The sequence below is a fragment of the Macaca fascicularis genome, chromosome X (genome assembly GCF_037993035.2).
Source record: "Macaca fascicularis isolate 582-1 chromosome X, T2T-MFA8v1.1".
NCBI lineage: Eukaryota > Metazoa > Chordata > Mammalia > Primates > Cercopithecidae > Macaca > Macaca fascicularis.
In genome coordinates this window covers 71756886-71771222 of record NC_088395.1, presented here as the reverse complement: position 1 = coordinate 71771222, position 14337 = coordinate 71756886, and the positions used below count along the sequence as shown (strand labels likewise).

At 37.0% G+C, this 14337-nt stretch overlaps 1 protein-coding gene across 7 annotated transcripts in view; it reads right to left on the bottom strand.

Moving 5' to 3' along the window:
* ZC3H12B (zinc finger CCCH-type containing 12B) overlaps window positions 1–14337 on the bottom strand; it is a 442284-nt gene that overhangs the window by 32660 nt on the left and 395287 nt on the right. For 5 of the 7 annotated variants that reach the window (XM_015443848.4, XM_045383203.3, XM_005593785.5 and 2 more), the window contains one exon: window positions 9713–9824. The exons of 1 other annotated variant lie outside the window; for it this stretch is intronic. The gene's annotated coding sequence lies outside the window, so the exon portion shown is untranslated. Of the gene's footprint in view, window positions 1–9712; window positions 9825–12610; window positions 12770–14337 lie in introns of all 7 variants that reach the window. One more of the 7 variants, XM_074028862.1, reaches the window with a different exon arrangement.

Sequence of the window (14337 nt, the reverse complement as noted above, 5' to 3'; positions counted from 1 at the left end):
CAAGGATATCCAGGAATTGAACTCATCTCTGCAGCAAGCAGACCTAATAGACATCTATAGAACTCTCCACCCCAAATCAACAGAATATACATTCTTCTCAGCACCACATCGTACTTACTCCAAAATCGACCACGTAATTGGAAGTAAAGCACTCCTCAGCAAATGTACAAGAACAGAAATTATAACAAACTGTCTCTCAGACCACAGTGCAATCAAACTAGAACTCAGGACTAAGAAACTCAATCAAAACCGCTCAACTACATGGAAACTGAACAACCTGCTCCTGAATGACTACTGGGTACATAACGAAATGAAGGCAGAAATAAAGATGTTCTTTGAAACCAATGAGAACAAAGAGACAACATACCAGAATCTCTGGGACATATTTAAAGCAGTGTGTAGAAGGAAATTTATAGCACTAAATGCCCACAAGAGAAAGCAGGAAAGATCTAAAATTGACACTCTAACATCGCAATTAAAAGAACTAGAGAAGCAAGAGCAAACACATTCGAAAGCTAGCAGAAGGCAAGAAATAACTAAGATCAGAGCAGAACTGAAGGAGATAGAGACACAAAAAACCCTCCAAAAAATCAATGAATCCAGGAGTTGGTTTTTTGAAAAGATCAACAAAATTGACAGACCACTAGCAAGACTAATAAAGAAGAAAAGAGAGAAGAATCAAATCGACGCAATTAAAAATGATAAAGGGGATATCACTACCAACCCCACAGAAATACAAACTACAATCAGAGAATACTATAAACACCTCTACGCAAATAAACTGGAAAATCTAGAAGAAATGGATAATTTCCTGGACACTTACACTCTTCCAAGACTAAACCAGGAAGAAGTTGAATCCCTGAATAGACCAATAGTAGGCTCTGAAATTGAGGCAATAATTAATAGCCTACCAACCAAAAAAAGTCCAGGACCAGATAGATTCACAGCTGAATTCTACCAGAGGTACAAGGAGGAGTTGGTACCATTCCTTCTGAAACTATTCCAATCAATAGCAAAAGAGGGAATCCTCCCTAACTCATTTTATGAGGCCAACATCATCCTGATACCAAAGCCTGGCAGAGACACAACGAAAAAAGAGAATTTTAGACCAATATCCCTGATGAACATCGATGCAAAAATCCTCAATAAAATACTGGCAAACCGGATTCAGCAACACATCAAAAAGCTTATCCACCATGATCAAGTGGGCTTCATCCCTGGGATGCAAGGCCGGTTCAACATTCACAAATCAATAAACATAATGCAGCATATAAACAGAACCAAAGACAAGAACCACATGATTATCTCAATAGATGCAGAAAAGGCTTTTGCCAAAATTCAACAGCCCTTCATGCTAAAAACGCTCAATAAATTCGGTATTGATGGAACGTACCTCAAAATAATAAGAGCTATTTATGACAAACCCACAGCCAATATCATACTGAATGGGCAAAAACTGGAAAAATTCCCTTTGAAAACTGGCACAAGACAGGGATGCCCTCTCTCACCACTCCTATTCAACATAGTGTTGGTAGTTCTGGCTAGGGCAATTAGGCAAGATAAAGAAATCAAAGGTATTCAGCTAGGAAAAGAAGAAGTCAAACTGTCCCTGTTTGCAGATGACATGATTGTATATTTAGAAAACCCCATTGTCTCAGCCCAAAATCTCCTTCAGCTGATAAGCAACTTCAGCAAAGTCTCAGGATACAAAATTAATGTGCAAAAATCACAAGCATTCTTATACACCAGTAACAGACAAACAGAGAGCCAAATCAGGAATGAACTTCCATTCACAATTGCTTCAAAGAGAATAAAATACCTAGGAATCCAACTTACAAGGGATGTAAAGGACCTCTTCAAGGAGAACTACAAACCACTGCTCAGTGAAATAAAAGAGGACACAAACAAATGGAAGAACATACCATGCTCATGATAGGAAGAATCAATATCGTGAAAATGGCCATACTGCCCAAGGTAATTTATAGATTCAATGCCATCCCCATCAAGCTACCAATGAGTTTCTTCAGAGAATTGGAAAAAACTGCTTTAAAGTTCATATGGAACCAAAAAAGAGCCCGCATCTCCAAGACAATCCTAAGTCAAAAGAACAAAGCTGGAGGCATCACGCTACTTGACTTCAAACTATACTACAAGGCTACAGTAACCAAAACAGCATGGTACTGGTACCAAAACAGAGATAGAGACCAATGGAACAGAACAGAGTCCTCAGAAATAATACCACACATCTACAGCCATCTGATCTTTGACAAACCTGAGAGAAACAAGAAATGGGGAAAGGATTCCCTATTTAATAAATGGTGCTGGGAAAATTGGCTAGCCATAAGTAGAAAGCTGAAACTGGATCCTTTCCTTACTCCTTATACGAAAATTAATTCAAGATGGATTAGAGACTTAAATGTTAGACCTAATACCATAAAAATCCTAGAGGAAAACCTAGGTAGTATCATTCAGGACATAGGCATGGGCAAAGACTTCATGTCTAAAACACCAAAAGCAACGGCAGCAAAAGCTAAAATTGACAAATGGGATCTCATTAAACTAAAGAGCTTCTGCACAGCAAAAGAAACTACCATCAGAGTGAACAGGCAACCTACAGAATGGGAGAATATTTTTGCAATCTACTCATCTGACAAAGGGCTAATATCCAGAACCTACAAAGAATTCAAACAAATTTACAAGAAAAAAACAAACAACCCCATCAAAAAGTGGGCAAAGGATATGAACAGACATTTCTCAAAAGAAGACATTCATATAGCCAACAGACACATGAAAAAATGCTCATCATCACTGGCCATCAGAGAAATGCAAATCAAAACCACAATGAGATACCATCCCATACCAGTTAGAATGGTGATCATTAAAAAGTCAGGAAACAACAGATGCTGGAGAGGATGTGGAGAAATAGGAACACTTTTACACTGTTGGTGGGATTGTAAACTAGTTCAACCATTATGGAAAACAGTATGGCGATTCCTCAAGGATCTAGAACTAGATGTACCATATGACCCAGCCATCCTATTACTGGGTATATACCCAAAGGATTATAAATTGTGCTGCTATAAAGACACATGCACACGTATGTTTATTGCAGCACTATTCACAATAGCAAAGACTTGGAATCAACCCAAATGTCCATCAGTGACAGATTGGATTAAGAAAATGTGGCACATATACACCATGGAATACTATGCAGCCATCAAAAAGGATGAGTTTGTGTCCTTTGTAGGGACATGGATGCAGCTGGAAACCATCATTCTTAGCAAACTATCACAAGAACAGAAAACCAAACACCGCATCTTCTCACTCATAGCTGGAACTGAACAACGAGATCACTTGGACTCAGGAAGGGGAACATCACACACCGGGGCCTATCATGGGGCGGGGGGAGGGGGGAGAGATTGCATTGGGAGTTATACCTGATGTAAATGACGAGTTGATGGGTGCAGCACACCAACATGGCACAAGTATACATATGTAACAAACCTGCACGTTATGCACATGTACCCTACAACTTAAAGTATAATAATAATAAATAAATTAAAAAAAAATCTAGATTCATTCGGTCTATACTGCAGATCAAGTCTGATGTTTCTTTGTTGATTTTCTGTCTTGAAGATCTGTCCAATGCTGGGAGTAGGTTGTTGAAGTCTCCAGATATTATTGTATTGGGACCTATCTCTCTCTTTAGCTGTAATAATGTTTCCTTTGCTTATCTAGGTGCTCTAGTGTTGGGTGCATATATATTTAAAATTGATATATCCTCTTACTGAATTTATCTCTTTATCATTATATAGTAACTTTCTTTGTCTCTTCTTATAGTTTTTGTCTTGAAATCTATTTTTTTTGATATAAGTATAGCTACTCCTGATCATTTTTTGTTTCTATTGGCATGGAATGTCTTTTCCATCACTTTTCTTTTAATCTATTTGTGTCTTTATAGGTAAAGTGTGTTTCTAGTAGGCAACAGAATCTTGTTTGTAATACACTCAGCCACTCTATTTCTTTTGATTGTAGACTTTAGTTCATTTACAGTCAATGTTATTATTGATAAGTAGACTTACTCCTGCCATTTTGTTATTTGTTTTCTGGTGTTATTTCTTTATTTCCTTCCTTTAGTGAAGGTGATTTTCCCTGGTGATATGATTTATCTTGCTTTTTGTTTTTCTGTTTCCATTGTAATTTTTTTTGTTTGTTTGTTTGAGGTTACTGTGAGGCTTGCACATGCTATTTTACAACCTGGTAACTACTCAACCCTGTTTTCATAAATACAGAAACAAAAAGAAAACTAATATAAATTCTATGCCATAACTTTATTTTCAAGATTTTTAACTTTTGTTTCTATTTAGATCTTATTGTACTGTCTATGTCTTAAGAAGTTGTTGTAGTTATTATTTTTGTTTGGTTCATCATTTAGTTTTTCTAGCTAGCATTTTAGTTGATTACCTATGACAGTTGCAGTATTATAACACTGCAGTATTCTGTGTGTTTTCTGTGCACTTACTATTACCCATGAGTTTTGTACCTTCAGATGATTTCTTGTTGCTCATTAATGTCCTTTTCTTTCTAATTGATGTACTCTCTTAAACATTTCCCATAGTACAGGTCTCTTATGAATGAAATCCCTCAGCTTTTGTTAGTCTGTGTAAGTCTTTATTTCTCTTTCATGATTGAAGGGAATTTTTGCCATATATACTATTCTAGGGTAACAGTTTTTTTCCCTTCAACACTTTAAATATGTCATGCTACACTCTCTTGGACTGTAAGGTTTCCACTGAAAAGTGTGCTGTCAGACATATTGCAGCTCTATTGTATTTGTGTCTTTTTTCTTGCTGCTTTAAGCATCCTTTGTTTATCTTGGTCTTTGACAGCTTGATTATTAAATGCCTTGAGGTAGTCTTTGAGTTAAATATGCTTGAAGTTATATAACCTTCTTGTATTTGAATGTTAATAACTTTCTCTAGATTTGAAAAGATCTCTGTTATTATCCTGTTGAATAAACTTTGTACCCTTATCTCTTCCTCTATCTCATTTTTAAGGCCAATAACTCTTAAATTTGACATTTTGAGGCTGTTTTCTAGATCCTGTAGGCAAGTTTTGTGGTTTTATATTTTTTTCTTTTGTCTCTCCAGTGTATTTTCAAATAGTCTGTTGTCAATCTCACTCTTCTTGATCAATTCTGCTATTAAGAGACTCTGATACATTCTTCAGTATGCCAACTGCACTTTTTAGATCCAGAATTTCTGCTTGATTTTTAAAATTATTTCAATCTCTTATAAATTAATCTGATAAAATTCTGAATTTCTTCTCTGTGTTATCTTGAATTTGAGTTTCCTCAACACAACTATTTTGAATTCCCTGTCTGAAAAGTTACATATCTCTGTTTCTCCAAGATTGGTCCCTGGTGCCTTATTTACTTCATTTTGGTGAGGTCATGTTTTCCTGGGTGGTGTTGAAGCTAGTAAATATTCTTTGGTATCTGGACATTGAAATGATTGATATTTAATTTTAGTTTTCACAATCTGGACTTGTTTGTACCCGTCCTTATTTGAAAAGCTTTCCAGAAATTAAAAAGGACTTGGATGTTTTGATCTAAGCTGTATCTGCTTTAGGGAACACCCAAATCTTAGTAATGCTGCAGTTCTTGCAGACTTATAGAAGTTGCGCCTTGATGGTCATAAATGAGATTTGGGGGAATTTTCTGGATTACCAGGCAGAGACTCTTGCTCTTTCCCATTATTTTCTCCTAAACATATAGAGTCTCTTTCTCTGTTCCAAGCCACTTAAACCTGGGGTTGGAAGTATACAAGCTTCCCTGTGGCCATCATCACTAGGACTAGGACCATGCTGGGTCAGACCTGAAGCCAGCACAGCACTGGGTCTCACTCAAGGCTCACTGTAAACACTTCCTGGCTACTGCTTATATTCACTCAAGGCCCTGGGACTCTATAATCAGCAAGTGGCAAAGCCAGCCAGGCCTGTGTCCGTCCCTTCAGGGAAGTGAGTTCTCCCAGGTCCAGGTGGGTCCATAGGTGTCATCTAGGAGTCAGGAAATAGAGTGACAAAACTTAGAAGTCTACCTTGTGTTCTATTGTATTGTGGCTGAGCTGGCACTGAAACCACAACACACAGTTCTTTCAAATCTTCCTTCTCCTTTCCAAAGGAAAAGAACCTTCACTCTGTAGCAACCACCACCTTAGGCCATGAGGAGTTCTGTCTGACTACCACCAATGTTCCCTTAAGGCCCAAGAGCTCTGACATCAGCTTTTGGTGAATGCTGCCTGGCCTGGAACTTACCCTTCAGGGAAAAGGGTTCCCTTCTGGCCCAGGGCAGGTCCAGAGATGCCATCCAAGAGTGAAGTCCTGAAATTGAGGACTCCAAGAGCCCACTTGGTGATATATCCTCCTGTAGTCATGCTGATATCTGAAGCCAACAAATTTCAGAGGCTTGCTCAAGGCCATTGATGTAGCTCAGGGTCCAAGGCCTCTTCAGTCATCAGGTGATAAATGCTGCCAAGACTGGGTCCTTCTCTTCAAGGCAGTGGGTTCCCTTCTGGCTCAGGGCATGTTTTGAGATGTCATAAGGAAACTAGAGCCTGAAATGGGGGTCTCATGACTCTGGTCATTGCCCTATCCTGCTGTGGCTGAGGTGGTATCTAAGATGTAAGGCAAAGTCCTCTTCACTTTTCCCATTACTCTCCTAAAGCAGAAGGAAGGGATCTGTTTTGGAGCCTCAAGCTTTGCAGCCTGTGGTTAGAAATGTGGTGATTTCAGAACTCCCTTAACTGTCCTGGCTGGTGTTTCAGTAGATCATGTGGCCTCCCAGTCCACCATCTCTGGGCTCAGTTTAGCCCTAGGACCTGCCTAAGAGTTGCAGTCCTGATGACCTAGAATGCTTTTCTAGTTTACTCAGAGATACAGAGCACTTTGTCCCCCAGTAGCGAGGTGTGAGGGAACTCAAGTTCAGACCACTAGGCTAGGTGATTCCCCTCTGACTAAGGCTGCTTTAAATGCTCCCTCCATTAGCTCAACAGGTGAGCTTGGTCTGGTTTTCCTCTCTGCTCTTAAAGGATAGCACTGAGATTAATGCCTCACAATTGCTGTGCTCGCCTTCCTCCAGCATCCAAAGAAGCTCTCTGTACCACACTGCTGCTGCCAAGGGTGGGGAAAGGGTGGCATTCAAGATTCAGGAATGTTTTTTGTTTTTTTCTATCTCTTTAGTGCATCTTTAAGCACTATAGAGTTAAAACCAGGTATTATGAGGACTCACCTGATTTTTGGTTCTAATGAAGGTTTTTGTTTTGTTTTGTTTTTTCCTCTGTAGATAGTAATTAAATTGGTGTCCCTGTGAAGGTGATGACTGGTGGAGACTTCTATTCTGCCATCTTGGTCCTCTCTGAAAATGCATTTTGTAATATTGTTTCCTTGGAAAATATGTTTGCAGCTGCAGAAAAATAACTAACATTACCTTTGGATTAAACACCTATACTGAGTACTGCCTTGAAATGATTACCTACTATGAAGTACAATCTGATCCAAAATAGTGGTAAATTCTTCCCTGAGATGAATTATCACCTAGGTAGAGATTATTATCCAGATTAAGTAAACCGAAAAATGAAGCTGTTGAATCTTCTTTTCATTTTCTGTGCTTTGTGTTAGAACATCTCCCCAAAGAGTCAGGGTTTTTATTTAGGAATAAAATGACTGGACTTCGCTTTTAGGAGTATAATTCAGTAACAATGAGTAGAAGAACTAAGTAGATGGCTTTCCCGTCTTCCCCTTGCAAATTTTTTGAAGATTCTGCATTGAAATAATTATAACACTTTGATTTCAATCAACATTATTAAAATCTTTACAAGCATAAAAAGGTGAATTCCATACAATTTGTTAGACTGATGAAAAATCTGTAGCATTACTGTCTAAAAATAACAGAATTTGAGAAGAGAATGACAATAACAAGTTATAGATAAGTTCCCTTAAGAGATTCCAGAGTCTTTTTAAAAGCACCAGATGAGGCATAGATCTGATGATCTTGAGTTTATTTCCTACTCTGAAATTTTAAAATTCTCAGATTTCTAAAATTCTCTGAGTTGTCTATCCATAAACCAGTTTCTCACAGCCAACTCTATGGGCACATATAACATATATTCCCACTTTCATACTTTGGCAAAATAACAATAACAGCACTGATAACACTGATTGATGCTTTGGTATTTTTTGTTTATTTTAAATATTTTTTATTTTAAAATACTGTTTACTTTTTACTATAGTCACTCTGTTGTGCTAGCAAATACTAGGTGTCATTTATTCTATTTTTTTTTGTACCCGCTAACAATCCCCATTTTCCCTATCCCCCGACTACCATTCCCAGCCTCTTGTACCTACTCTTCTACTCTCTATTCCCATGGGTTCTGTTGTTTTTATTTTTGGATCCCACAAATAAGTGAGAACATGGGATGTTTGTCTTTCTGCCTGGCTTATTTTACTTAACATAATGACCCTCAGTTCCATCCATGTTGTTGCAGATGACAGAATCTCATTCTACTTTTATGGATGAGTAGTACTCAATTGTTTATATGTATTACATTGTCTTTATCCAGTCATCTGTTCAACACTTTGGTTGCTTCCAAATCTTGGCTATTGTGCATAGGGCTACAATAAACATGGGAGTGTAGACATATTTTTGATATACTGATTTACTTTCTTTTGGGTATATATCTAATAGTGGGATTGCTGTAACATATAGTAGTTCTTTTTTTCTTTTTTTGAGGAACTAATAAACTGTTTTTCATAGTGGTTGTACTAATTTACATTACCACCAACACTGTATGAGGTTTCCCTTTTCTCCACATTCTTGCCAGCATTTGTTATTGCCTGTCTTTTGAATAAAAGTCATTTTAACTGAGGTGAGATAATATTTTATTGCAGTTTTGATGTGCATTTCTCAGATGATCAATGATATTGAGCACCTTTTCATACACCTGTTTTCCATGTGTATGTCCTCTTTTGAGAAATGCCTATTCAGGACTTTTACCCATTTTAAAATCTGCTTATTATATTTTTCCTATAGAGTTGTTTGTTTTAGCTCCTATGTATTCTGATTACTAATCCATTGTCATATGAGTAGTTTGCAAATATTTTCTCTAATTCTGTAGGTTGTCCATGCATTTTGTTGATTGTTTTCTTTGCTGTGCAAAACTTGTGATCACATTTGTCCATTTTTGTGTTGGTTGCCAGTGCAATAAATAGCACTTAATAGTGTATTACTCAAGAAATCTTCACCCGGTCCAATGTTCTGGTGAATTTCCCCAGTGTTTGCTTTTAGTAGTTTCACAATTTGAGGTCTTAGATTTGAGTCTTTAATATGTTTGGATTTGAGTTTTGTATATGGTGAGAGACAGGGATCTAGTTTCATTCTTCTGCATATGGATATCTGGTTTTCTTAGCACCACTTACTGAAGAGACAATCCTTTCCCCAAAGTGTGTTCTTGGCACCTTTGTCAAAAATGAGTCCACTGCAGGTGAACAGGCTTATCTCTGAGTTCTCTATTCTGTTCCACTAGTCTATTTGTGTGTTTTTGTGCCAGTACCATGTCATTTTGGTTACTATAAGTATTAGTACATTTTCATGCTGCTATAAAGAAATAACTTAAAAATGGGTAATTTACAAATAAGAAAGGTTAAGTTGACTCACAGTTCTGCAGGCTTAGCAGGAAGCGTGACTGGGCAGCCTCAGAAAAGTTACAATCATGGTGGAAGGTGACGGGAAAGCACACGCATCTTCGCAATGGTGGAAGCATGCACATCTTCACAATGGGCAGGACAGGAGAGAGAGTGAGGGTGTAAATGTCACACTTTTAAGCCGTCAGATCTTGTAAGAACTCATTCACTATCGTGAGAACTGCACGGGGGAAATCCACCCCAATGATCCAATTACCACCCACCAGGTCCCTTCCCTGACACATGGGGATTACAATTTGAAACAAGATTTGTGTGGGGACACAGCCAAATCATATCACTATAGTTCTGTAGTATAATTTGAAATAAGGTAATGTGATTACTCCAGTTTTGTTCTTTTTGCTCAGGATAGCTTTGGCTATTCTGGGTCTGTTATGGTTCCCCGTAAAATTTTGAATGCTTTTTTCTATTTCTGTAAAAATATCAACGGTATTTGGATAGGGGTTGCATTAAATCTATAGATTGCTTTGGGTAGAATGGACACTTTAATATATGGATTATTCCCATCCACAAACAGAGAATACTTTTCCGGATTTTGGTGTTCTTTTTAATTTCTTGCATCCATGTGTTTTAATTTTAATTTAAAAAAATTTCACTTCTTTGGCTAAGTTACTTCATTCTACATATTTTTTTTCATTTGTAGCTATTGTAAATGGGATTACCTTCATGATTTCTTTTTCAGATTATTCTATGTGGGCATATAGAAATGCTATTGATTTTTAATGTTAACTTTGTATCCTGCAAATTTATTGAATTTGTTTATCAGTTCTAATAGATTTTTGGTAAAGTCTCTAGGTTTTGTGAAGTACAAAATGATATCATCTGCAAACAAGAATAGTTTGACTTATTTAATTTTAATTTGGATGTTCTTCATTTCTTTCTCTTGTCTGATTGCTCTAGCTTGGACTTCTAGTACTATGTTGAATAACAGTGGAGAAAGTGAGCATCGTTGTTGTATTCCTGATCTTAGAGGAAAGGCCTTCAGGTTTTCCCCATTCGGTATAATACTAGCTATGGGTCTATTGCATATGCTTTTTATCATATTGAGATACGATTCTTCTATACCTAGCTTTTTGAGGGTGTTATTCTATTATGAAATGATGTTGAATTCAGTGAATCTCTCTGCAGAAACCCTACAAGTCAGAAGACAGTGGGGCCTAATATTCAATATTTTTAAAGAAAAGAATTTTCAACCCAAAATTTCATATCCAGCCAAACTAAGTTTCATAAGTGAAGGAGAAATAAAATTGTTTACAAGCAAGCAAATGCTGAGGGATTCTGTACCACCAGGCTGCCTTACAAGAACTCCTGAAGGAAGCACTAAATATGGGAAAGAAAACTGGTACCAGCCACTGCAAAAATACACCAAAATATAAAGAACTGTGACACAATGAATAAACTGAATCAACCAATGTGCAAAATAATAAGCTAGCATCATGATGACAGGATCAAACTCACATATAACAATATTAACATTAAATGTAAATGAACTAAATGCCCAAATTAAAAGACACAGACTGTCAAGTTGGATAAAGAGTCAAGACCCATAGGTGTGCAGTATTCAGGAGACCCATCTCACATGCAAAGATACATATAGGCTCAAAATAAAGGAATAGAGGAATATTTACCAAGCAAGTGAAAAGCAAAAAAAAGCCGAGGTTGCAATCCTAGTCTCTGATAAAGCAGACTTTAAACCAACAAAGATCAAAAAAAGACAAAGAAAGGCATTACATCATGGTAAAGGGATCAATGCAACAAGAAGAGCTAACTATCCTAAATATATATGCACCCAATACAGAAACACCTAGACTCATAAAACAAGTTCTTAGAGACCTACAAAGAGGCTTAGACTCCCACACAATAATAGTGGGAGACTTTAACACCACACTGTCAATATTAGACAGATCAATGAGACAGATTATTAACAAGAATATTCAGGACTTGAACTCAGTTCTGGACCAAGTGGACCTAATAGACATCTACACAACTCTCCACCCCAAATCAACAGAATATACATTCTTTTCAGCACCACATAGCACTTACTCTAAAATCAATCACATAATTGGAAGTAAAACACTTCTCAGCAAAGGCAAAAACAAAAACAAAAACAAAAAAAATGGAAATTATAACAAACTGTCTCAGACCACAATGCAATCAAATTAGAACTTAGGATTAAGAAACTCACTCAAAACCACACAACTATATGGAAACTGAACAATCTGCTTCTGAATAACTACTGGGTGAATAATGAAATTAAGGCAGAAATAAATAAGTTATTTGAAACCAATGAGAATGAAGACACAATGTACCAGAATCTCTGAAACACAGTTAAGCAGTGTTTAGAGGAAAATTTATAGCACCAAATACCCACATCAGAAAGCAGAAAAGATCTAAAATCAACACCCTGACATCACAGTTAAAATAACTAGAGAAGCAAGAGCAAACAAATTCAAAAGCTAGCAGAAGACAAGAAATAACTAAGATCAGAGTGGAACTGAAGAAGATGGAGACACAAAAAACCCTTCAAAAATCCATGAATTCAGGAGGTGGTTTTCTGAAAAGATTAACAAAATGGATAGACCAATAGCCAGACTAACAAAGAATAAAAGAGAGAAGAATCAAATTGACTCAATAAAAATGATAAAGGGGACATCACCACTGATCCCACAGAAATACAACCTACCATCAGAGAATATTATAAACACCTCTACACAAATAAACTAGGAAACCTAGAAGAAATCAATAAATTCCTGGACACGTACACCTTCCCAATACTAAACCCGAAAGAAGTCACATCCCTGAATAGACCAATAACAAGTTCTAAAATTGAGGCAGTAATTAACAGCCTACCAACCAAAAGAAAGGCCAGGACCAGACAGATTCACAGCCAATTTCTACCAGAGGTGCAAAGAGGAGCTGGTACGATTTCTTCTGAAACTATTCCAAATGATAGAAAAACAGGGACTTCTCCATAACTCAATTTATGAGGCCAGCATCATCCTGATTCCAAAACCTGGCAAAGACACAACAAAAAAAGAAAATTTCAGGCCAATATCCCTGATGAACATCCATGCGAAAATTCTCAATAAAATACTGGCAAAACAAATTCAGCAGCAAATCAAGTTGGCTTCATCCCTGAGATGCAAGGTTGGTCCAACACACGCAAATCAATAAATGTACTCCATCACATAAACAGAGCCAATGACAAAAAACACATGATTATCTCAATAGATGCAGAAAAGGCCTTTGGTAAAATTCAACACCCTTCATGCTAAAAACTCTCAACAAACTAGGCATTGATGGAACATATCTCAAAATAATAAGAGCTGTTTATGACAAACCCACAGCCAATATCATACTGAATGGGCGAAAGCTGGAAGCATTCCCTTTGAAAACTGGCACAGGACAAGGATGCCTTATCTCACCACTCCTATTCAACATAGTATTGGAAGTTCTGGCCAGGGCAATCAGGCAAGAGAAAGAAATAAAGGGTATTCAAATAGGAAGAGAGGAAGTCAAATTGTCTCTGCAGATGACATGATTTTATATTTAGAAAACCTCATCATCTCAGCCCAAAAACTCCTTAAGTTGATAAGCATCTTCAGCAAAGTCTCAAGATACAAAATCAATGTGCAAAAATCACAAGCATTCCTATATATCAATAATAGACAGAGAACCAAATCATAATTGAACTCCCATTCACAACTGCTACAACGAGAATAAAATACCTAGAAATACAGCTTAACAACTCAGAAGGGACCTGAAGGACCTCTTCAAGGAGAACTACAAGCCACTGCCCAAGGAAATAAGAGAGGAGACAAATGGAAAAACATTCCATGCATATGGATAGGAAGAATTAATATCATGAAAATGACCACACTGTCCAAAATAATTTATAGATTCAATTCTATTTCCATCAAGCTACCATTGACTTTCCTCACAGAACTAGAAAAAAACTACTTTAAATTTAATATAGAACCAAAAAAGAGCCTATATACCCAAGACAATCCTAAGTAAAAAGAACAAAGCCAGAGGCATTATGCTACCTGACTTCAAACTATGCTACAAGGCTACAGTAACCAAAACAGCATAATACTGGTACCAAATCAGATATATAGATCAATAGAACCGAACACAGGCCTCAGAAATAACACCACACATCTACAACCATCTGATCTTTGACAAACCTGACAAAAACAAGCAATGGGGGAAAGGATTCCCTGTTTAATAAATGGTGTTGGGAAAACTGGCTAGACATATGCAGAAAACAGAAACTGGAGCCCTTCCTTACACCTTATACAAAAATTAACTCAAGATGGATTAAAGACTGAAATGTAAAACCTAAAACCATAAAAACCTTAGAAGAAAGCCTAGGCAATACCATTCAAGACATAGGCATGGGCAAAGACTTCATGGTTAAAACACAAAAAGCGATGGCAATAAAAGCCAAAATTGTCAAATGGCATATAATTAAATTAAAGAGCTTCTGCACAGCAAAATAAACTATCTCAGAGTGAACAGGCAACCTACAGAATGGGAGAAAATGTTTCCAATCTATCAGTCTGACAAAGGTCTAATATC